The sequence below is a fragment of the Canis lupus genome, unplaced genomic scaffold (assembly GCF_011100685.1).
Source record: "Canis lupus familiaris isolate Mischka breed German Shepherd unplaced genomic scaffold, alternate assembly UU_Cfam_GSD_1.0 chrUn_S477H638, whole genome shotgun sequence".
NCBI lineage: Eukaryota > Metazoa > Chordata > Mammalia > Carnivora > Canidae > Canis > Canis lupus.
In genome coordinates, this window is record NW_023331410.1 from 15,196 (window position 1) to 40,357 (window position 25,162).

General features: G+C 51.3%; 1 long non-coding RNA gene across 1 annotated transcript; it reads left to right on the forward strand.

The window, feature by feature from the left end:
• The first annotated feature begins 2,807 nt into the window (after nucleotides 1–2,807).
• On the forward strand, nucleotides 2,808–24,242 carry LOC119879239. The gene is made up of 3 exons (XR_005387396.1): nucleotides 2,808–2,982; nucleotides 19,841–20,257; nucleotides 24,179–24,242. It is a non-coding gene; the product is annotated as an uncharacterized LOC119879239 (long non-coding RNA).
• Nucleotides 24,243–25,162: the final 920 nt, after the last annotated feature.

Consider the following 25,162-nt stretch of genomic DNA (forward strand, 5'->3'; position numbering starts at 1 on the left):
ACGAGACAGGATGGAGCTATTTGAATAAAATCAGCTTTCATACTTGGGAAAGCTATATCCCAAGGAACTTGAAGGGAGGCTGCCATACTCTGTGGCTGTACTAATTTTTGTGACAATATTAACAGCTAATTTTCTGAGTGCTTATTATGTGTCATGTGTAAATACTTTATAAGAATAAATTGATCTAATCTTCATAACAATGCTCTGATGTAAGTACTATTGTTCTCCCCATTTTTCAGATGACCAAACTGAGGCACAGCGAGTAAGTTGCAGTGCATATAATCACCATGCACACTGCCTCTCAGAGAATAAGGCATTTGCCCATAGGCAGGAAGTAGCTGAGATAATATCTATTTTTACAAAGAGGAAATAAGTCCAGAAAGCATAAATAAGGAACTCAGGATTCGTCCTGAATGAATATTTCAGAGTTCATTTTTATTTTATTAAAAAATTTTTTATTGGAGTTCAATTTGCCAACATATAGCATAACACCCAGTGCTCCTCCCGCCAAGTGCCCCCTCATTGCCCATCACCCAGTCACCCCAACTCTCCACCCACTTATTTTATTTTTTAAAGATTTTATTTATTTATTCCTGAGAGACACAAACACATAGAGAGGCAGAGACACAGGCAGAGAAGCAGGATCCATGCAGGGAGCCCGACGTGGGACTCCATCCCAGATATCCGGGATCACGCCCTGGGCCGAAGGCAGTGCTAAACCGCTGAGCCACCTGGGCTGCCCAAGAGTTTATTTTTAAAAAGACAGTTTGGAGAAGATAATCAGCAGCAGCAAGCAAATTCCCTGAGAAACCATCCTGCTGGGGGAAGCTTATTCGCTTTTCTGATTTGTTTTCTAGACTAGAAAGTAGGTTGGAGGTGGTGGAGCAGAAGACTATGGTTCTGAGTTTGATGAGCAGGCTGCCATTGGCTGCTGAATCCTGCTCCACGTGTTTATGAGTGGGTTGTTGAAGAAGGATCTGGTGAGCTGGTGACAGTGCTGATGGTAGGAACCTGGGCACCAGCCCAACAGGCAAGATGGCAGATTCGGGACCCAAATCAAGTAGGTACAGTTTAACAGGGATGGAGAAATCTATTCTGGCCTTCAGTCCTGCTTATACCTGGGAGGTAGACAAGGGAATCAGCTGTCTGAGGGGTTCTGATTGACTAGAAGCTTGGGTATGGCCCCATGATTTAGGTTTTAAGAAAATGCTTGCATCTTGGGGATGCAAGAGCTCAGGGCAGAGTCCAGGGCAGGGGAGGGAAGGTCTTAGTCTCAGACCCTAAGACGAAGGTTCCTTCATTTGTTCTTTGCCTGGGGGACAGGGACTGAATACCTTTCTTCTGCTAACACTGTGCCAGGTATTACCCTGGAAGGGGCTGAGCAGGGTGCATTTCAGGATGATGGATAAAGCTGCTGAAGGGACTCAGACCATGGGCTGGCCACCTCTGTCTTCCTTTCTTCCTTTCACCCTGCTCTGGGTCAGGCCTTGGTGTTGCAGGGCCTCATTGTAGGCAGACAAGGATTCTGCTTCCATGGGGCACATACTCTACCAGGAAAGAAGGACCATAGACACACAGACGAGAGAAGTTCCTAGGACCATCAGTGTGCCGAAGGTGCTAAAACAGGGCATGGAGAAAGGGTGACGTGTGTGTGTGGGGGAAGAGGACTTTGGATGAGGTGGAAGGCCTCTCTGAGAAGGGGACATTTGAGGTGAGTCCTGAAGGACACACGGGGGCAGGCATATGGAGAAGCTGCTGGTGGTGGAAGGGGTAAGGGGACACAGGAGATGGGATGGAAAAGAAGAGCGGGTCCGGGCCCAGCAAGGACAAGGCCCTAAGTGCATTCTAGAAGCAGAAAGCCATGGTGGCCAGAGCAGAGTGATGTTGTGGTCAACAGGCGAGACAGATTTCCATGAAGCCAAGCAATGGCTTTTTAGCACTTAGATTTGCCCGAGGACGGCATGTGCTGCCCCCGAGGGAGTGAGCTTCTCATCCCGGAGGCCGCCTGGAGAGCATGTTACAAGGAAAAGACTAGGCATCCCAAAGGCTGCCAGAGGACCCCTTCAAATTCAGGAGCATCCTTGGCTTGGCGGAAGCTGGGAGGAAGTCCGCGGAGTGGACGAAGGGAGCCCCACGCTGCTAGGTACAAAGTGGGGCAGTTTCGGGGTTTGGCAGTGCTAGAGGCCTCCTCCTCACCACAGCACCTCCTCCCTGGGCCCACCCCACGCAGAGCCGGGGAGAGCCCCGGAGCGTCCGCCTCCATAGACCAGGAACCCCGGGATCTTTCCGCACCTCCTTCCCCACTGCCCGGGGCCCCATCCTCCAGAAACTTCTGTGGGCCGGTGGGCTGTTCCCTCCTCTCCCGCGGGTCCCTTGGGCGCGCGCCTGCCCCGCCTCGCGCCTTTGTTCCCGAGGAGCCGCCTCGGGCAGTTTCCCAGCGCCGGCGACGAGCGCTTCCCCGCTGGGGGCTCGGCGCTCGGGCCCCGCCGCGCTCCCCCACCCCCACCCCACCCCCTCCCACCCCCTCGGGCAGCTGCGCGGCGGCGGCGCTGGGCGAGCCCGGCCGGACACGCGGGGACCCGGGCAGTGCGAGCGGGCGGGGGCGGGGGCGGGGCGGCGCGGGGGGGGCGGCTCGGGGGCGGGGGGGGGGGGGGGGGGGCGGGGCGGGGGCGGGGGGGGCGGGGGGGGGGGGGCGGGGGCGGGGGGGCGGGGGCGCGCCCGCCAGGTGCCGGCGGGCGGGGGGCGGAGAGAGCAGTTGTGCGTTCGCGGCCGGGGCCGGCCGTGCGCCTGTGCGCGCCCCAGTGACGGCGCACGCGGCTGGGCGGGCAGCGGGGGAAGCCCGCCGCGGGAGGGGGCTCGGTCCGGATGGAGACGCGAGGACGCCGCCGCTGCGGGCGCACGGGCGGGGGGAGCTGCGGCCGCTGACTGTTGACAGTCTGTCCACGTCGAGGAGTGAGCTCTGGGCGCCGCGCGTCGGAGAAGGTCAGTGGGTCCGGGGCCGGGCGGTGATGCCATCAACAGCCTGGATCAGGGCGCGAATCCTGGGTGGGACCGAACGTGGAGTCGGGGTGTGTGTTTGTGAGTGTAAATGCGTGTGTTTGCAAAGAGAAATGCAGCCCCGTACGTGTGTGAGCTCTGAGCTGCGATTCCACAGGGCACTTGGGCGGAATGGGATCTGTTTGGGAGATGGGGTGACTGTCCTTAGCGATCCATGCGGGTGGGGCATTGCGCACACACCGCCGCGTATGCGGGTGCGTGTGCCTGAGTGAGACGTTGCTCAGCCCCTGCCAGAGTCTTTGGCTAGAGAAGCTGACAGAGGTGGAGGTCAGAGGTGCGGTTGTTTACAGGTGGTGGCAGAAGAAAACAGCCAGGAACCCCAGGAGGACTGTGTGGCTCGTCTGGGTTAGTGGTTTTTTTTTCCCCCAAAGGGCATAAACCCCACCCCATCGTCGTTCCAACCTGTGCCTGTTGCGGAGAGGGGAGCTAGGATGGCGGGGTGCTGGCAGAGAGGCCTTAGTGGACCTCAGGGGTAGGGCCAGCCACCAGCCTGGTGCTCATTGCTGGAGGCCCTGGGTGAGTGGGTGTGGGAGAGCCAGTCTTGGGTGGGGGTCGAGGGCCGATCTGTGTTCAGGAGACCTCAGGACTCTGTAGAGTCCACACCAGATGCTGCGTGTCTGGACCAGGAAGCTGGGGGGGGGGGGGGCATCCTTCTTCCTCATCTGTTTCCTGTAGCTCTTTATATACCCTTCTTAACACACTGAAGGGCATTTATATGCAAGTGGGGTTTGGGCTCTGAATGCTGCCTCTGGTGAGTGGCCCCCTTCAGAGCAGCCTCCCTGGGGAATAATAGGGTTGTTCTGGGCTGGGTGCCAGAGCTCTTGGGTTCTTTTCCTGCTCTGTGACCCTGTGGCTTTACCTTAAGCCCCACAGGCCTCAGTTCCCCAGGCAGAGGGAAGAACCCCCACCCTTTGCTGTGGGTTAAGGAGGATTCAAACAGTGGAGGGGGCGGGGGATGGTAGGAGTGGGGTTGTGTGGGGAGGCTGGGAGTGACTCAGGGCTGTGAGGTCCCAGGAGTGATTCCCCCAGGAAAGTCTCATCACATCTTTGCGACTTGGGCAGGAGTTGGGAGAGGCTCTGTCCTCATCTCCAGGCAGGTGTGTTGGGTTTTCTGAGTCCAGGGGTGGGGCAGTGTGGGTGTCTGCTAGATCTGGCTGTTCAGGCTTCAAGAAGCTACCTGAGGTCCCTTGTCTTTTCCGAGATGTTGAAGAGTGGGGATGCCCTTGGGGGACCTTGGGGGGCCCTGTTTGGGGCTTGCAATGGGGGACTGGAGCTGAAGGGCATAGAAGTTTCTGGATAGAGTCAGATGCCAAACATGGGTAGGGCCTGGGCACATCTAGCTGGGACTCCTGCTCAGCCCAGGGTGTTGAACCAATTTGGTGGAGGTGGCTCAATTTCCAGAGAGATGACCCTCCTGCTGCAGGCACCCTAATACCCTCTTCTCCCTGTTTCTGTCTGGAGCAAGTGTGGCTGAACCACCATGGTTCAGAATGACTTGACTCTTGAAGAAAAGGGACCCGGCATGGATGGTGGTGGCAGCAGCTGGTTAAGCATAAGGGCTCTGTTGTTACTCAGACCTGGGTTTGTATCTCAGCCCCACTGCCATCTCACTGTGTCTCCACCTGTGTTCCCACAATCAGAAGCTGAGAGAAAGGCTTGTGTGTGATGGTTTATTTGGGAGGTGATCTGGGAAACAAGGGTGCAGCAAAGGGCATGAAGGGGAAAGGGGAAAGCATGGAGGTGGCTGGCTGACTTAGTCCGTGAAGCATGGGACTCTTGATCTCAGGATTGTGAGTTCAAGCTCCATGGTGGGTATAGAGCTTATTTAAAAAAATTAGGAAAGAGGAAAGCAGAATGAGGATGCATTTTTATTATTTTATTATTATTTGTTTATTCATTCATGAGAGACAGAGAGGCAGAGATTTATGCAGACAGAAGCAGGCTTCCCCTGGGGAGCCTGATGTGGAGCTCAATCCCAGGACCCTAGAATCATGACCTGAGTGTAAGGCAGATGCCTAACCAACTGAGCCACTCAGGCGCCCGAAGGATACATGTTTTAAAGATTTATTTATTTATTTATTTATATTATTATTATTAATTAAATATTTTATTTATTTATTCGTGAGACACACACACACACAGAGAGAGAGAGAGAGAGAGAGAGAGAGAGAGAGGCAGAGACACAGGCAGAGGGAGAAGCAGGCTCCATGCAGGGAGCCCGACGTGGGACTCGATCCTAGGTCTCCAGGATCACGCCCTAGGCTGATTAGGCCTAAGTAGGCAGCATTAAACTGCTGAGCCACCAGGGCTCCCCTGTATTATTTTTTTATTGGAGTTTAATTTTTCAACATATAGTATAACACCAAGTGCTCATCCCGTCAACTGCCCCCCTCAGTGCCCATCACCCAGTCACCCCATCCCTCCATCCCCCCTGCCTACCTCTCCTTCTACTACCCCTTGTTCATTTCCCAGAGATAGGAGTCTCTCATGCTTTGTCACCCTCTCTAATTTTTCCCACTCATTTTCTCTCCTTCCCCTATAATCCCTTTCACTATTTTTATAATCCCCGTATGAGTGAAACCGTATGATTGTCCTTCTCCGATTGACCTACTTCACTCAGCATCATACCCTCCAGTTCCATCCACATCAAAGCAAACGGTGGGTATTCATCCTCTCTGATGGCTGAGTAATATTCCATTGTATATAGAGACCACATCTTCTTCTTCTTTTTTTTTTTTTTTGAGACCACATCTTCTTTATCCATTCATCAGGTGATGGACACCGAGGCTCCTTCCACAGTTTGGCTATTGTGGACATTGCTGCTATAAACATTGGGGTGCAGGTGTCTCAGTCTTTCACTGCATCAGTATCTTAGTGCAATTGCTGGGTCATAGGCTAGCTCTATTTTTAACTCTTTGAGGAACCTCCACACTGTTTTCCAGAGTGGCTGTACCAGTTCACATTCCCACCAACAGTGCAAGAGGGTTCTCCTTTCTCTGCATCCTCTCCAACATTTGTTGTTTCCTGTCTTGTTAATTTTCACCATTCACTGGTGTGAGGTGGTATCTCATTGTGCTTTTGATTTGTATTTCCCTGATGGCAAGTGATGCAGAGCATTTTCTCAGCATGTGCTTGTTGGCCATGTGTATGTCTTCTTTATTTATTTAAAAAATATTTTATTTATTTATTCATTGAGAGACACAGAGAGAGGCAGAGACACGGGCAGAGGGAGAAGCAGGCTCCCTGTGGGGAGCCGGATGCAGGACTCGATCCCAGGACCCCGGGATCACCATCTGAGATGAAGGCAGACGCTCAACCACTGGACCACCCAGGTGCCCCAAAGAGGACTTCTTTATGGAGCCAGATGACGGTGTCTTGCCCATACCTCTCTTTCAATGCTTTGGTGCTTCTCTAGTGCGAAGTTCTGCTTCATTCTGATCTTAGCCTGCCATGCTATAGTTTTTTTTTTTTTTTTTCCTGTTTGCCACAATCCTTCAGGGCTTCTGTATAGTTATGAGAGGATTCCTTTCCACCTGCTCAAGATGTAAAGCAGTCATAGGGGCTCTCACAGCAGATGGGACATCAAGATGAGTTGTGTGCTCTGGGGGACTTGGCCTAAAACCAGAGTGTGCTGAGCCCTTGGCTGTGCCCACATTAAGGTCTCAGGGCCGCCTGGTTTCCCACCACCTTCCCTAGTTCAGATCCAGGGCTGGCAGTCTCCTTCCTGGATTATGCTGGGTAGGCTGGCTGGGCCCTGCCAGGTCTGGGTCAGCAGATGGCAGCAGGCATGGGCACCTGGGGACCTTGCTGATTAGATAACTGGCAGTGAGCAAGAGCAGGAGAGGAGTGATGGGCAGTCAGGCACAGTGGAATGTGCACAAGTGTCTGTGGTGGGCATGTTGCTGCACATCTTTGTATGTGTGGGTCCTCTGAGTATGTCCCCATGTGCATTGCTGTGTGCATTCTTGTGTGTTTCTGTTCTTTCCTCTGGTATGTGTGTTGTTCATACACTGGGCGCTCTCCAGAGTCCTCAAGGGTGTGACTGTCTCCTGGCAGGTGATACCTGACCCCAGCAGGATTTCCTCAGCCCTGGGGCTTCTTAGTCTTCTGCCCTTCCCTGCTCTGCTGTCTCTCCAAGTTTCCTGTCCCTGGACCTCCTTCTGTTTTGAGGAAGTTGCTTCTTCCCCACTGGCTGTGTGGGTGCGCATTACCTTTGGGGCAGGGCCTAGGAAGGATAACCAGTGCAACTTCCAGCCCCATGCTTTGAGATCTGAACCTAGGGTGGCAGATGGGTGAGCCCTAGATTGAGGAGATGAGTCAGGCACGGCTGCAGGAGGTGGGCAGAAGCTTGGCTGTATGTGTCAGCATGCTTCAGGGAAGTATGTGTGCACCCCATACACTTGATCCCTGCCTCCCTCAGAGGCCTGAGTATCAGTGTAGCTGTGGGAAGCCCCCCCCCCCCCTCCTGCTCTGATCCCTCCCATCCATGTCCTCTTCCTGGGTAGCTGTGGCCAGCCCAGTTTCTGGCAGGGAGCAGAGTGGTCTCTGGAGCTCTGGGCATTGCACTGGGGCCCTTGTCCTCAAGTAATTCCTGTTGCCACAATCATTTATATTTATGGAGCTCTTCCTGCACCAGATCCTGGACTGTTCACTGTGCAGGTATTAGCTCATTGGCTCCTGAGAGCGATACTATGAAGTGGGTTCTGAAAGCATCTCCATTTTATGAGGAAGTAGAGGCTCAGAGAGGCTGAGTCAGTGCCACAGGATCACACAGCTAGTAAGTAGTGGAGCCGGGATGTAACCCAGCTCTGTTCTTGACTTTTGCTGCTGTTCTGTTCACTCTTCACAAAGCTGGACCATCTCATTCTTGCAGTCTCCCCTTGAGAGTGGCTGTCCCAGATCACCCTCTCCAAACAGGGCTCCGCACCCACCCAGGCCCTTTTGGATCCTATCAACGTGTTGTAAATATGGGTATGAAGTTATGCTTCTTTAATCGTTCATCCCCTACCCCCCGGGGGGCAGGAATCCATTTTGTTCACCATTGTATCCTCAGCACTAGCAGAGCCTGGAACACAGTAGGGATGGTCTGAGACCAATATCCAGTGTGTGTGTGTGTGTGTGTGTGTGTGTGTGTATGGATGTGTAGGTTTCCCCATATATGTTACAAAACGACTTTTGGACACCAACGGGGTGTCTGAGCATTCAACTCAATCCTGACACAATCTACACCCAGAGATAGCATCGCATTCCACAGTTAAAGGGTTCAGTCCAACAGATGCTAGTCAAGCCCAAGCTGCCACCTGTGCTTCTTATCAACTGGCTATAAATCAGAGCTTCTCAGGACCTCCTCTTCAGGTTGGGGTAATTTGCTGGAACAGCTCACAGAACTCCAAGAAACATTTTTCTTACTAAATTACCCATTTATTATGAAAGGAAGTAAATCAGGAGCAGGCAGATGAAAGAGGTGTGTGGGGGCAGTGTGTGGGACAGGGTGGGGCCCATGCTGTCTCCAAGAGCGCCACTCTCCCCATCCTCCACAGGTCAACCAACATGGAAGTGCTCCCAGCCCTGTCCTTGTGCCTTTTTACGGAGGCTTCATTACATAGTCATTGGTCAAGTCATCAGCCATTGGCCTTTGAATCACCCTCCAGCCCCCTACCCTCTTTGGGGGTTAGGGGATAGGACTAAAAGTGCTAGCCCTCTAATCACGTGATTGATTCTCTTGGCAACCAGCCTCTAACCCTTAGTGCTTTAAAAAGTCACCTTTGGGGCAGCCCTGGTGGCACAGCGGTTTGGCGCCACCTGCAGCCTGGGGTGTGATCCTGGAGACCTGGGATCGAGTCCCATGTCAGGCTTCCTGCATGGAGCCTGCTTCTCCCTCGCCTGTGTTTCTGCCTCTCTCTCTCTGAATGAATAAATAAATAAATCTTAAAAAAAAAAAGAAAAAAAAGTCACCTTTGTGGGGCAGGGCGCCTGGGTGGCTCAGTGGTTGAGTGCCTGCCTTTGGCTCTGGGCATGTGATCTTGGGGGTTAGCCCACATCAGGCTCCCCATGGGGAGCCTGCTTCTCCCTCTGCCTGTGTCTCTGCCTCTCTCTGTCTCTCATGAATAAATAAATACAATCTTTAAAAAAAATCACCTTGTTCACATAATGAGACACCTTTATCACTCTCAGCACTTGCGAAATTCCAAGAGTTTGGGGAGCTATGAGCTGGGAATTGTAGACAGAGGCCAAATACATATTTCTTATAAATCACAATATCCCAGGATGCAGTAAATAGGCACTTATTAAATTAATGAATAATGAATGAATATATGCAGATATGTCTGACTCAAGGCCGTAGCTCTAAAATCCTCCTCTCTGCTGTCTCTCACACAGCAGAGACCATCGTAGGATGGCCAGGGGCACAGGCTCTGGGGCCAGCGTGCTGGGTTCTAGTTCTGGCTCCATTGCTGTTCTGGTTATTTTATTTTATTTTGAAAGGATTTTATTTATTACTTATTTGAGAGAGAGGAGAGAGTGAGAGAAAGAAATTACAAATGGGACGAGGGGCAGAGGGAGAGGGAGAGGCAGACTCCCCACTGAGCAGGGCCCTGGCATCATGATCTGAGCTCAAGGAAGATGCATAGCCGGCTGAGCCACCCAGGCGCCCCTGTTCTGATTATTTTATTCTGCATAATAAACTGCCCAGAAGCTTATGGCTTAAAACAATGGTGATATTTGTTTTGCTCAGGAATCTGTACTTTGGGCAGAGCAGTCATCATCCGGGTGGCTCAAAGTGGGGCTGGTCTGAAGGCTAAGTTGCTCGTGTCTGGCATTTAATGCTGGCTGTTGGCTTGAGGACTCAGTTCCTTACTACATGGGCCTCACCGTGTGCTCTGTCTTCTTGTCACATCCCTGTGTGCTACTTTGGGCTTCCTCACAGCATTGGGGCTGGGTGAAGGGGCAAGAATCCCAAGAAAGAGCCAGCAGAAGCTATTTTAGTTTTTCTTTTCTTTCTTTCTTTTTTTTTTTTTTAGTTTTTCTTACTTATCCTTGGAGATGGTGCAGCATTGTTCCTGCCACAGTCACAGGTTCATACAGATCTAGGAGGAGGGAAGAGAGATTCCACCTCTTAGTGGAAGAGAGTGGAGAGGGGTGTCAGTGTCACATGGTAATATGAGCATGTGGGATGGGGGATGTATTGTGGGATGGTGTGGCTGTCTTTGTTTTTTGTTTTTTGTTTTTTGTTTTTGTTTTTGTTTTTTTTTTTTTTTTTTTTTTTTTTTTGCTGTCTTTGGAAAATACAGTCAACCTGCCACAGTTACTTCCTAAGAATGTGACCTTGAGAAAATTACTTAGTCTCTTTGTGCCCCAATTTTTCCATCTGTAAAATGGGGACAACATTAGCTTCTTTCTTTCTTTCTTTCTTTCTTTCTTTCTTTCTTTCTTTCTTTCTTTCTTTCTCATTTCATTTCATTTCATTTCATTTCATTTCATTTCATTTCATTTCATTTCATTTCATTTATTTCCACAGAGAGAGAGAGTATAAGCAGGGAGAGTGGTGTGCAGAGGGAGAGAGGGAAGCAGACTGCCCGCTGAGCAGGGAGCCTGTCCTGGGGCTGTATCCCAGGACCCTGAGATCATGACCTGAGCCAAAGGCAGACGCTTAACCGACTGAGCCCCCCTCCCCCTGCCTTTTTAAGATTTTATTTATTTGACAGAGAGAGAGAGAGTGCACACACACACAAGCAGGGGAACAGCAGAGGGAGAAGGAGGAGCAGACTGCTTGCTGATGCAGGGCTGGATCCCAGGACCCCAGGGTCATGACCTAAGCCAAAGGCAGATGCTTCACAGACTGAGCCACCCAGCTACCCCCACTGGGTTATTTCTTTAGCGGTGACTGTAGTTCACCTACAGGTCCCCTATCCCCAAGTGAGGTGTTGGTCCGGGTTTTCACCATGCTGCAGGATCCAGCCCTGATTTCTCCCCCATGCCTGTTTGTGATACAGGAGGACCCTAACTGTTTGGAGGCTGTTTAAGGGTGGGGAAGAGGGGGGCCTTGAGTGGAAAGGGCCTTTTCTGTCTCTATTTGTTGTGTCCTTCTGAGTTAGCGCTGTTCCCTTCACAGAGGCAAGGGACAAACATTTATGGAGATGTCCCAAGGCTGGGACTCCAGCAGCATTCCTCTGGGCCTGTGAGGGCAAACCCCACTAGGACCCCCATTTTTATTCAGGAGAATCGTGATAAGTGCATCTTGAGCATGCTGTGTTTGAGCTGTGGGGCTTTTTAAAAGTGTTTGGGGGTGCTCCTTACCTCTCCTTCATCCTCCACCTGCTTCCACCTGAGTCACTATTCATCTGACAGAAGGATCTCTCCCCAGCCCAGTTTGCCAGGCTCTGGGGAGGTATCTCAGGGTGTGCTTTCTTGGCCCAGTTGGGGCTGCTCCTCACTTGGCGTTAGCAGGGGCCCAGGAAGACTCTTGGTTTGCCGGAACCCAGCCTAGCCCTAGTTCCCATCTGGTCCCTCCCTCATGCTCTATAGGAACAGCAGGCTCATTAAAAGCAGGGCCTGTGGGTTTGAATTCTGCCCCTTGCACCTGCCAGCGCTATGACCTTGGGCAAGCTCCTTAATTTCTCTATGGCTCTATTTCCTCACCGGGAGAGAGGACATGGTTGTGGCAAGGCTTAAGTAAAGTAAGCGGTATGACATAACTGGTTCATGGGAGATTCTCGAGAAATGAGTGCAGTTATTCTTTACAGATGAAGAAAACGGAGGCAGAGGGCATTGGAGTAGGTTTCCCCTCAGCTATATTTGATGTGAGACCAGGACTGGAACCCATGTGTTCTGACACCAGGAGATAGTTGTGGCTTTATCTCCTGCAGGACCTAGGATTCCCGCAGCCCCCATCCCTCATGCCAGGGGGCAGTACGGCTGCCATCCTAGAAATGCAAGCCAGCCACCCCTTTTTCTTCCTTTGCACTACCCAAAATTGCCTGCAGAGGGTGCTGATGCCCACATTCCAGCCCATTCAGGAGAGGCTCTGCTGGTGTAGGGGAGGGTTGGGAGTGACCCCACTGGACAGAGGGATCATGAAGAGCTGGCCCTGTGATCTCCTTTACTGAGATCTCCTTCAGATAGTTCCAGGGCCACCAAAGATAACAGGACTGTTGTCATGGATTTCTCACTGGCCCAGAGTCACCAGGGGAATTTGTTAAGTGTGCAGATTCCCGGGCCCCACTCTAGAATGATGGAATCAGAACTTGAGCAGTACCACTGGCTGACACATCTGTAGGTCTCTGCCGGGCACTCCTCTGAAGGCTTCATGCATAGTAGCTTATTTACCCCTCCCAGCAGTCCTCTGAGGTGGGTACTCTTATTGTCTCCATTTTATAGATGGGGTGTCTGGTCTGAGATACAGAGAAGTTGAGGGACTTGCCCTGGGTCACACTGCTAGTAAGCAGCAGGGCTGGGGTTTGAACCAAGGTTATTTTAAGCCCCAGGTGACTCTCATGCCCAGCGCCTTTGGAAACCTGGGCTTGTCCCCTTTCTGGTCTCCTTTAGCAAAATTTATTTGTCATTAAGTAGGGTTTATTGTGCTTTTCTTTTTCTTTCCTTTTTTTTATTTTAAAGATATTATTTATGTATTTGACAGAGCATAAGCAGGGGGAGTGGCAGGCAAAGGCAGAGGGAGAGGGAGAAGAAGGGTCCCCGCTAAGCAAGAAGCCTGATGTGGGGCTTGATCCTAGGACACTGGGATCATGACCTGAGCTGAAGGCAGGCGCCTAGCTGACTGAGCCACCCAGATGCCCCTTTATTGTGCTTTTTCTAATTATAGAAGTACTGCATGCTTATTTCAGAAAAGAGAAAATTTAAAAAAGCATAAAGAAGTAAAAAAATCATGATCCTTAGTCTCACCCCTTGAATGATATGGCATGGAACATAATATTTAGCTTGTTTTATTCCATTCAGAAATATACCGCAACTGTTTTCCCGTGTCATTACATGTACTTCTACAACTACTTTATTTATTTATTTATTTATTTATTTATTTATTTATTTATTTATTTATTTATTTATTTTTAAAGATTTATTTATTTATTCATTCAGAGAGAGCGAAGAGAGAGGCAGAGACACAGGCAGAGGGAGAAGCAGGCTCCCTGCAGGAAGCCCGATGTGGGACTCGATCCCGGGTCTCCAGGATCACACCCCAGGCTGCAGGCGGCGCTACACCGCTGCGCCACCGGGGCTGCCCTACAACTACTTTATATTGGCTGGAATACACTTGGTTGTTAGGAGGCACAATCTTTCTTGAACTTAACTTGTCTGTAATTTAGGTCATTCTCATAGTTTCACAGTTATGACAACACTGTGCTGGAGACCCTCAAAAGTACAACTTGACACACAGCCCTGATTCTTTTCTTCTTGGGATGGTGTGGAATTGGGAACAAAATTGCTAGGTCAAAAGCATACATATGAAGAAACAAACCTCTTTATGAAAGCATAATATACATACAGAAAAGTGCACAGATTTTAAGTGTATGGGTGAATTTCAAAAAGTTGACACACCCATGTAAAACCAACACTGAGATCCAAAAACAGGCCTTGAAGTTTACTGCAGAAGCCACCTTGACATGCACATAAGGATTCTAATTTGTGTTGTCAAATTTCCTCCAGCAAAGCTATATATTGGTTTCTTTTGAGTTTTCTTTTTTTTTTCTTTTTAAAGATTTTATTCATTTATTCATGAGAGAGAGGCACAGAGAGAGAAAGTCAGAGACATAGGCAGAGAGAGAAGCAGGCTCCATGTAGGGAGCCCTATGTGGGGCTCAATCCCAGGATTCCGGGATCACACCTTGAGCCAAAGGAAGACGCTTAACCGCTGTGCCACCCAGGTGCCCCACCTTTGAGTTTTAAGATTAAAGCACAAGCTCTTTGCTTAAAAGAAGAGTGGATAGAAGGACCATTTGGAGTCAGGCAGTGAAAGAGAGATCCTGGGCTGCCTGCCCTTTCTGGAAAGAGACCGACTTCCCTTCAGAGTAGAAGAGGTGTCCCAGGACTGGGAGCACTGTTTGAGCTCCAAGTAGCTTAAGAAGTTTTTAAAGAAATGAGCCTTTGTAGTTGATACTGTTTCAGCTCTTGCTTGTTTTATTTTTCCATTGATATACTTTTTAAAAAATATTTTATTTATTTATTCATGAGAGACACACACACACACACACACAGAGAGAGAGAGAGAGAGAGAGAGAGGCAGAGACACAGGCAGAGGGAGAAGCAGGCTCCATGCAGGGAGCCCAACATGGTACTTGATCCCAGGTCTCCAGGACCGCACCCTGGTCTGAAGGCGGCGCTAAACTACTGAGCCACCCGGGCTGCCCTCCATTCATATACTTAACATTTTTTTTCTTTAACTTGTAACATGTTCGTGGCAAAAAAAAGTAAAAATAAAAAAATCAATCAATCAATCAAGCAGTACAAAAGGACATAAAATGAAAAGTCCCTTCCCTCCAAATTTCAATGCTAGCCCCATTCTTCCGAGGTAACTAGTCTTGCTTGGACCATTGCTTATGTTCCATTCCAGAAATTGTCGAGGCACGTATAAGAATTTATTTATTTATTTAAGGGGTGCCTGGGTGGCTCAGTCAGTTGAGCATCTGACTCCTGATTTCGGCTCAGGTCGACCTTAAAGTGGAGATCAAGCTCATGCTGGCGTGGACTCTGCTTAAGATTCATTCACTGCGGGCAGCCCCAGTGGCACAGCAGTTTGGCACTGCCTGCCGCCCAGGGTGTGATCCTGAAGACCCAGGAGTCCACGTCGGGCTCCCTGCATGGGACCTGCTTCTCCCTCTGCCTGTGTCTCTGCCTCTCTCTCTCTGTGTGTCTCTACGAATAAATAAATAAGTAAAAAAAACTTTATTTATTTTTTAAATGAGAATGGCTTTATTTTTTAATTTTTTATATTTTATTTATTTATTTGTATTTGCTATTTCAAACAACGTTGTAATTAGCATGCATATGCATAGATCTTGTCTATGTATGAGTTTACATGTGGAATAAATCTCTAAAGACAAAACTCTGGCACAAAGGGTATGTGCACTTAAAATTTTTTTTTAGGATTTTATTTATTTATTTATGACAGACACAGAGAGAGAGAGAGAGAGAGAGAGGCAGAGACACAGACAGAGGGAGAAGCAGGCTCCATGCAGGGAGCCTGACGTAGGACTCGATCCTGGGTCTCCAGGATCACACTCCAGGCTGAAGGCTGTAGGCTGGGCCACCAGGGCTGCCCTTGCACTTAAAATTTTGATAGATGTTGCCAAATAGCTACCTTAACGATGGGAGTCCTGTTTCCTTCTATCCTTGTACCATTGTCCAGGTTTGTTTGTTTGTTTCTTTTTAAAGATTATATTTATTTATGCATGAGAGACACAGAGAGAGAAGCAGAGACATAGGCAGAGGGAGAAGCAGACTCCCCTTTGGGAGTCTGATCCGGGACTTGATCCCAGGACCCTGGGATCACGACTGGAGCCAAAGGCAGACACTTAACCACTGAGCCACCCAGGTGTCCCAATTTGATAGCTTTTTAGTCTTTAGCCACACGTTGCTAGCAGTTCTTTTGGTAGCCTGGCAATACTGAGCAGATCAGAATAAACCCAACAGTCTTGACTCAGGGGCCTACTCTTGGAGTCTGCTTTTTGCACTAGCACTGCTCTTGCAATCTTTTGTCATCGTCTTGCTTTCAGAACTTGTGCAATGGGAAATTCAGTCTGGCCCTTGAGATAGTGTGTGTGGGGGAAGTGATCAGTGCACAGTAAATCACAGTGCAGGTGTTAGACCCTCATTTTATCTCCATCCCAAGGTGTGGATTTCTAACTGATGAGTGTTTGCTGGCTCTGAATGCCATTGCAGCCTGTTTTCCTGAAGATCAGAGTGTCCTTCTCTGCCACTGTCTTGTGTCCGCACTTGGCTTATGAAGGAAGCAGGGGTGAATGTAGCCTCCCCTTTGAGGAAAGGTCAGCTGAAGTCCCAAAAGAGTATGTGGCCTGCTGAGGGTGGTTCAGTGGTCAAGGTGGGAGGAGAGCTGAGCCCCACCTGGTCCCTACTGGTGCCAGCTCCTGCTGTGTGGAGCAGGGGAGGATCTAGGCCAAATGATCTAGTGCCTGTTTCTCCAGGGGCATCTGTTTTCTGAGCTTCCCATAGCAGCTCCTCTCCATGCTTGTCTCCTCCTTCAGCTCCCACTAGTGGCTGTGAAGACAGAGCTATCGAAGTAGGGGAAACCACATTGCTGCTCCCTTCCTCCTGCCCCCAGGGGCCTATAGACACAGTGCAGGGGCTATTGGCAGGGGCTTGAGCTTCTTCCTCCTCTGGTCCTAGCCCGTGTTCTCAGCTCCACGTTTATCTAAAGCCTGGGGAGCTGGGTGGGTCCCCTGGAGCTCTGTCCCCTAGTTCCAAGTTCTGGTGGGAACTTGTCCCTCAGCTGGACCAGAAACACCCACAGGCCTCCCCCAGGGAAACCAGAGCCTTGTGACCTGGTGACCCCAAGTTGGCTCCATGGAAGGGGAAGGAGCAATCTCAGGAGAGGAGGAGTCTCTCTTGCCTGGTGGAGGCTCTTTCTGACTTCATCCTTGGTTTCTCTTAGCTGTTGAGCTGTGCTTTGCTTTCAGGTCCTTAGTTTCCCTGTCTGTAAAATGGGCACTGCATGAATTGGGCCTTTGTGTAGGTTCCAGAGTTAGTGGGGCAGGTTTGACCTGGTGATGGGCATTTGTCAGTGCAGATTATCATATAGAACAATGACTGATAACTTGGTTTCTGGAATCCGACCTAATTCTGCCACCATTGTGCTGGGCAAATTTTGTCAAGTTCCTTGACCTCTCTGTGCCTCAGTGTCCTCATCTGTAAAATGAGGGTAACAGTGGTACCATCTCAGAGGTGGTGTGACACTGAAAGGAGCGAAGTGGTTAGGTCAGTGCCACCCATCGTAAACTCCCAGATAGAGGCACTGCCCTTGGCTCCCCTGTCCCCATGGCTTGTTTTGGTCTCCATTCTGACTGCTTGGCCATCTGAGTCAGCGGAGGTCTGGGAGGAAGCTGGGCTGTGCTTGGTGGGGGTGGGAGGGCTGGGCCTAGCTTACAAAGTGGTTCTCTTTTCTCTGACTCACAGTCTTTCCCAGAGAGTGCGTGGACCCCTCGTAGAAAAGGAACTGAGGGGTCAGAGCAGGGGCGACGGGGAGCTGAGCGGGACCATGGAGGGGGTGGGATTGTAGCAGGTGATAGTTAGAACGACTTCCATTATGGCATGGAGCCTGTCCTGAGTATTCACATTCATTTGCAATCTTGTGAGTGTGGTGGCAGCCATCATATTACAGAGGAGGAAACTGAGGCCTCAGGTCAGGTTACTTGCTGGGGGTCACACGGCTCTAAAACTCAGGAGCCTGGAGCTGTGGAAGGGAGAGTGGAAGGTGCTCTAAATGGTTCTCACATCCCTCTAGAGCTCAGAGAGTAAAATATAAGTCATCTGGGATCATCCCTTCTGTCTCTGTGGGCCCTTACTCTGAGGACTAAGAAGGGCGTGGGTCCATCTGGACTCTCCAAGGTTCCTGGATCTTAGTTGCTTCAAGGATGTTCAGGATGCTGTGGGTTCCATGTCTCTTCCTGCTGATGCCGCCAGGCCATTGCTACCCCTTGGCCAGGGGTCTGCATCCATTACTCCATCTTTTGTGGTTACCATGCAAGAGAACAGAACCCCTGGTGGGAGAATCCAGCCTCCAGGTGGCAGCAGCTGGAGCCTTGAAATGCTCCTGTCTGTCCGTTTTACAGACAGGGAAACTAAGGACCTGAAACTCCTGCCTGTCTGGTCTCTGGGCCACCCTGCTGACCTCCAGATGCTTGGGGCTGGGCCTGGGCCTGCATCCCTACTGGGTTGTGGCCTCTTCCCTCGGTATTCACCTGAGTGTGTCTGTAGACTATGAGGGCCTGCATGAGAGCAGCTCTCAGCTGCCTCTTCCCCTGGAATAAGATGTTGGATCTCATGAAAGCATGGTTGTGTGTGTGTACAGATAAGACTAGATGATGGGTGGTTGGAAGTGCCCAAGCTTGTTGGTATAACCTCACTTCATACTCTCCCACATGAAAGAATGTCAGATGATGTGCTCCAGTGATGGGTTCACTATGAACTCTCTCTAATTGATAAAAAAGTAAGTAATTTGCAATAAGAATTGTGTTATTAGTAACCTGCATGGCATCCAGGCCTGGGCTCTCACCTGGTGCTGTCTGTACTTAGTACAGTGCTTGGCCTGGAATTGGAGTTGGTGTGATGACGGAGCAGGCTGAGTGGGCTTTTCTCCACTGTACTCTTACACCCACCAAGCTCTTTATCTTAGACTTCCTCAATGGAGAGTGGGAGAAATCCAACTCATGTTGGATTTAGGGATAATGGATATATATCTGGCCCTTAGCTCTGGGAGTGAGGTCTGCTGAGTTCTCCTGCCCACTCCTGAGCTAGTCACTGTGGCCAGCAGGGTGGGTGCCCTGGTCAGCCAGGCTGGCAAGATGCTCCCTCTGGGGGTGGATGGAGCACAGAGCTGTTTTACTCAGAGGGAGACCAAACAGATGCAGGGCAGGCAGGACCCAAGGCGTCCATGCTGTTTGCTGAGCCTCCCCTGGATGTGGGGTGGGTGCAGTGTGGGAAGACGTCTGGGTGTGGAGGGGGACATCTAGTGGGAAGCTAGTGGTCTGACGCAACCCCAGAGGGTGGGCCACACCATCCTTCCTTTCCTGGTGAAGGTGGGGTGGAGGATGTGGCTGAACCAAGGACCACCATGCTCCTGCTGAGAGGCCAGCTGCCTTAGAGAAAAAGACCCCACACTTGCCACTCACAGATCAGAACTGGGCCGGGCCATGAAACTGCACCTGTGGCCCATAGCCTTCCCTCTATGGAGGAGTCAAGAAAATAGAAATGCCTGTGCCCTTTGTCCATGACCTGGGGGTGGCCTTCTGGTACCACAGCACATGTCTGATGCTCAGAGTGGCATTGGGCCCCAAACAGGAAAACCGTGGGGAGGGTGGGCCATTGAGAAGGGCCATGGCAGCTCTGTTTCCCTTTCTTCACTGCTTGGGGCAGGGTATGGGCCTGGTGCCCTGCTAGCACATGTGCCATGCCTGTCCTTGGGCTGTCATTAGTGAGTACCTACTGTATATCTGGGATGGTCAGCACGGGTGCATATAGAGACAAGGGCTAGCCTTGAGTTCCAGCAGGAAAGAAACACACTTCCACACACGTGCCACTCTCCTACCTCCACTCCTGCCAGCGAGAAGTGTGACATTGCTGACCTGGGATCTGTGCTTGTGCATGTGTATGTGTGAATGCACCTTGTGGGCATGTGTACAGTCTAAGCGTGTGCCTGGGTGTGTGCACATGGGTCTGCATCCATGCACGAGCCTGTCTTCTGGGGAGTTACATGGACACGAGGTCTGTGTGCAGGTGTCTCCATCGAGGTTTGTATGAACTAGCATATTAATGTGCAGTGTTTGCATGCGTGTGTATGTGGGTGTCTAAGGACACTTATATGAACATACCTGTGTGCATCTGTGGGTCCTGTGCTTGTATATATATGCACACGTGTGTGTGCCTCCATGCTGCTGGGAGTGTGTGTGGACTTATGTCTGCAAGTGTATAGGAGTGGGGCTGATTTAGCTGGTGTGTGCTGAGCCAAGGTGGCGCAGGAAGGCAGCCCTAGGGAGTGAGTATGAAGGGCTTGTGTGCAAGCCTCCTGAGCCTTCCAGCAGGCTCTTTCTCTTCCTCACAGGCACTCTTGTGAGAATCCTCCACCTTCCTTTGGGTTCTGGGAAGCCAGGGCTCTGTGCGACCCAGCTGCCAACTCGGGCTATGGTGCAATCTGCTACCCGAACGCCTTCCGGAGCTGTGGGTTCCTCTGGGCGTGGGGAAACTGCCCTCTACAGACTCCCCTGTTGTCTCCTTGCCTCCTGGAGGGCAGGGCACACCCCCAACCCTGCGGCCTCACCCACAGGAAGTGCTGGGGTTGGGGGACAAGCGATGGGGGAGGTGCTACACTGGGCGTCCCGCCCTAAGCCTGTGGCCCCACTGACCCAGCTGCACCACAGCCCTTTTGTCAACAGCTCCTGAGACATCACTAGGACGTGGGGCCCGCGGCCACAACCATGTTTGGCAGGAAACGCAGCGTCTCCTTTGGGGGCTTTGGATGGTAGGTAACAGAGGGGGGGCAGTTGAAGGGATGGGAGTGAATCTCTCTGGGAAGTCTTGGATCTACTGTGGGCTGCCCGTGGGAGCGCAAGAGTGGCAGGCTTGGGTTGTGCCTGGGTGGGTAGGGTGGCATTTCAGATGCCAGGGCTGGATGGAGATGGTGGGGTATCAGACACTAAGTTTCTTCTCATTGTCCCTGGAGTACGATCTAGGTGTGCGCAAGACTGCGTGGCTGTGGTTGAATGTGTGTGTCTGTGTCATGTTCCCATGTATGTGAGGTGCCTCTGTGATGATTGTGGGTGTGTGTGTGGCTTGTCTGCAGCTGCCAGTCTGTGCGGCCGTGTATGAAGTGTGTGCCTGGCCGGGTAGGTGTGTTATGGATGTGTTATGGATGTGAGCATGTGTGTACTCTGGATTTCCAAGAAGGTAGGCTGCAGCTCTGTTCTTTTGTAGCTTTGTGGGCTCTCTTGTCTTTGCATGTGTGCCATGCTCCTGTCTGTGTCGTCTCTGTATGTGACTTTGGGGGCTTCTGTGGCCCACTGCACCTTTGGGCTGCCTCCTCTGTGGGGGTGACCTGTGAGGGGAGGGGCAGACCTGTCTCCTGAGGTCCCTCCCCCCGCCCCACCCACGGCAGCCAATCCTAGCTCTGTCCAAGCCTGCGCAGTTGGCTTTGTGCTCTAGTTTCTTGCCTGGCCCTTGGGGCCACTTTTTGCCACTGAGCTTTTTTTTTTTTTTTTTTTTAAAGATTTTATTTATTCATTAATTCAGAGAGAGCGAAGAGAGAGGCAGAGACACAGGCGGAGGGAGAAGCAGGCTCCATGCAGGGAGCCCGATGTGGGACTCGATCCCGGGTCTCCAGGATCACACCCCAGGCTGCAGGCGGTACTAAACCGCTGAGCCACCGGGGCTGCCCGCCACTGAGCTTCTGTGTGGGACAAGGGAGAGGCTCTTTCTCCCCAGGGGGCCAGAAAATGGGGAGACTGAGGTCAAAGACTTGTCTCTGGCTCCCAGCTGCTGGCAGCTTCTCCTCTGTTGGGGAACGGGGTCTAGTGGTTTTCATTATCGGTTTCCTTTTAGCTTCTGGATCTGGGGTGTTGTCAAAGAAGAGGTTCCCACTGCTGCAGGGGGTGCCCTGGTGTGGAGGCTGGTGGCTGACTGGGGGTTGCACAGGGGCTGGGGGGTGGGGTGGGCGGGCTCTGCCCCTCTGGCCGGTTATGCTTCTGTGTGGGTGCAGTGTCTGACTGCCCTTCCCTTCTCTCTGAAGGCACTTTGCCACCCATCCTGCGGCAGGAAGGATTGTGGGTGCTCCATGCTTGGCAGATGGGGAGAGTGAGGAGGAGATCGTGCTAGGGCTGGCATAGTGTGGCCTGGTGCCTGCTCACAGACCGTCTCTGATGCCCGGGTCAAGGAGTTGCTGTCCTGAGTGTGGGCTCTCGGTTCGAAATACCTTGTCTGCTTCCCAGTCAGGCTGACTGGGATCGCTACAGGGCAAGGTCCAGGCCATGAGAGAGTTTCCTCTGAGAGCCATGCTTCTCAGGAGGCATGGAACAGACCGAGGAACTGTGTGTGGCGCATTGCACATGCGCAATACGTGCTTCTAGGATGACTGAGTGACGTTTTGTCCAGGACAGGCATTTGGTTAGGGGCTCATTGAGTTTGAGGAGACAGCAGGGCTTCCTGGTGGGGTTGGAGGGTTAGAGTAGGCATTGTCTGGAGATGATCTGAGACTGACGTGCAGATAGCTAGAGCCCTGGTCCACTCCAGGTGGTGGACAGCGTCTTGAGGGCTGGTGTTCTAGGAGCTCCATTGGATGCCAGGGTGGATGACCAGTAGCATCTGGGGTAGACAAGGTGAGGAGAGGGAATGGCATGGGGCAGGTGGGTGGTGGGGAGTTGGAAGGGGCCCAGAGAACCTAGGGGGTTTGGCTTCTAAAAAGAGAAAAGCCCAGTGTTGCAGGCTCTGCTCTGTGTTTTGTGTCAATGTAGCTGAGGCCAGCAGCCCTGGCCTCCCAGGGCCACACCCCAGCGTGGAAACCCTGTGGACAGAGCGTTGGGTAGGTGTGGATGTGGGTGCTGGGCCAGGGTTGCTGTGACCCACAGCGCCACCGTGTGGTGTGCTGGTTGGGTTGAGAGGGTGCCACACCAGAGGGCCCGGTTCTAGTACTGACTCCACCTTGACTCATTGAGGAACTCAGACAGGATACTTCCCCTCTCTGGCTCTCAGTTTCCCCATGTAGGGGATTTCCACCTTATACACAACGTAAGGATGTTGTAAGAATTAAAAGAGATTCCTTGAGAAGATGTAAAATGTAAGAGCTTATTGTTAGGAGTTACAATTAGGTAGCTTTCGGCTACAAATATTATAATAGAATGTGGAGATCTCCCTTCTGGATTCACCCTACCCCCCATTTGGGGGCTGAATGGGAGAGGAGTACCACCTGCATGCCAGAGGGATCAGGGGCCCTATGAGACCTTTGAGGACAGGTTGTGGAGGCTCCATGGAAAGGGGCCTAGGATGCAGTGGGGAAGAAGCTGGGAGGGACCTGGGGCAGGAGCCTTAGGGTATGGCTTGTTTTGCTGCTGGGAACTGGGATCAGAGGTGCTGAGAGTTTACTCAGAGCAAAAGGATCCCACCTCCCAGCTCAAGGGGTTGGTGCCTGACTCTGCGATTACTGGGGCAGCTCTCTGTGTCCTCCCTATGTGGCCCCTGACACTGCTCCTGTCCTTGTGTTTGCCCTAGTAGTCGCCTGGATAGGAAGCCTGTGGCGAAGCTGGCTGACTGCATGGGGTGGCTGAACGATCTTTCCAGGGTTTTCAAGCATCCTGGATTTTGTACTCATGGTCATGATGACGTACGTGGTGGTGGGTGACACTGAAGGTGGTGGTGACACAGGTGGTGGTGGGGGGGTACTGAATGATGTGGTGACATGGGGTGTGGTGACACTGATGGTGATGGTGACAATACTGTTGACATCGTGGTGGTGGTGACAGTGAAGGTGATGGTGACAGGCGGTGGTGGTGACACAGGCGGTCGTGGGGACACTGATGGTGGTGGGACACTGATGACGGTGATGGTGACATGGGGTGTGGTGACACTGATGGTGATTGTGACAGCAGTGGTGTTGATGACATGGTGGTGATCGTGACATTGGTGGTTATGACCCCTAAATAAGAGGAGACACTGACAAGTGGGAATCTAGCCCACCTTTCTATCTCTCGAGAGAGGAAGGGGCCTCTTTTACCAGCCATAAGGGCTGACATATGCAGAGGGTAAAAATAGAAGCTTAGCAGCACTGCCTTGTCTTCCAGCAAGGGTGGGTGCAGGCTGGGGTGGAGGAGCTGGCTGCCAGGACAGTCTGCTGTAAATGTGATCTTCCTTGCTCTGAGCTGCATGCATGACAGATCCCACTTGCCCATGCACCATGGAGTCTGCTTTTGGGTTCTGTCTCAGGAGTGGGGTCTGTCGCCTCGCATGGACTGGCAGCTTCCAGGATAGGAGGGTCCCTGGTGCTGGCATCTTTCTAAAGCAGAAGCCTAGGAAATATCAATGTGTTGAATGTTTAACTGCTAGTGACTGATGAAGCTGGTTTGCAGAGTTCTCTTGAGGAGTGGGGGTAATGAAAGGAGATGCTATATACACAGTGCTTGGGATTTCTGGGTGTGGAGTCAGAACCTGGATTCTGGCTGGGCCAGTGATGTTATCCATATCTCTAAAATGGGAAGAATAACAGTACCTGGCTCATGGGGTTATGCATGGCTCCCTCCCTTTCTGGGCTGGAGGAGAGCTCCCCTATGTAGGGACTGTCCCCTGCAGGACCCTGTTGGTTTGGTAATCTGGACTGGCCCAGGGACCTTCCCTGCAGATGGGTTGGGGGAGCCTTCAGCCTCAGCACTGACCGCAGACTTTGCTTTTCTCTCGGCAGGATCGACAAGACCATGCTGGCGAGCCTAAAGGTCAAGTAAGTAGCCATTTCCCATTGTGTGCCAATCAGAGATGATGGTAGGCCAGAGCACCTCTGGGGCCCTTATGTCCCCCTGGACTGTGGGAAACATGCACGGGGCTGTTGGATTTGTCAGATTCTCCATCTCAGTCTTAGGGGTTTAGGATTGGAGAGGTTGGACCAGGCTCTTGATTCCTAGGACATCTGGAGAAAGGCAGATGCTGGAATGGAAGCAGCAGGTGCCGGGTCGATGGTAATGTGTGTATCTTTTAGGCTGTAACTTGGTGTAAGGAAGATAATTATATTTCCTATCACTGTGGTTATTACATGAAGCCTCCAGTCCATCAAGCTTTCTGAAATTTCTACCTACCTGGAAAATTGTGCCACATAATTCTAGAACCTCATAAAATACCCCAGTGTGTGCGTGCCTGTGTGTGCATGTGTGTATGTGTGTATGCATGTGCCTGTGCTTGGGTACGTATGTGTGGTCAGTTGGGCATTGAGTCATATGTCACTAGACAAACATCATCCTGAGAGCCCAGCCCTGGGGCTCCCTGAGGCTTCAACACCAGATTTGGGGTCTGGGAATTGCCTGCTGCGCTTGGCTTTATGTCTGCTTGTCTGTATGGGAAGCTCTGAGCAGACATATCTCTCCTAGAACCTCCAACTCCTCTTCCATCCCCATCTTTGCTCCTTTCCCATGTGTGTTTCTGGCCAAACCATTTTGTTTGCATCCTGATCCCCTTTCTTCCTACAGACTAAAAAAAAAATCAGCTTTTATCTTCATTCCTTCCCTGGACAGTGAGTACTGACCAACCATCTGCTCCGATTGAGTGACTTGAAAAGGAGGGAAATTCTAGGAGGAAAAAGTAGCATTGGTCACTAGCCCAAAATATTATTCTGCCATATGTGAATTAGCTTGTGCATGAAAAATTTCTCCAGTGAGTGTTCTTCTTCAGAGGCAGC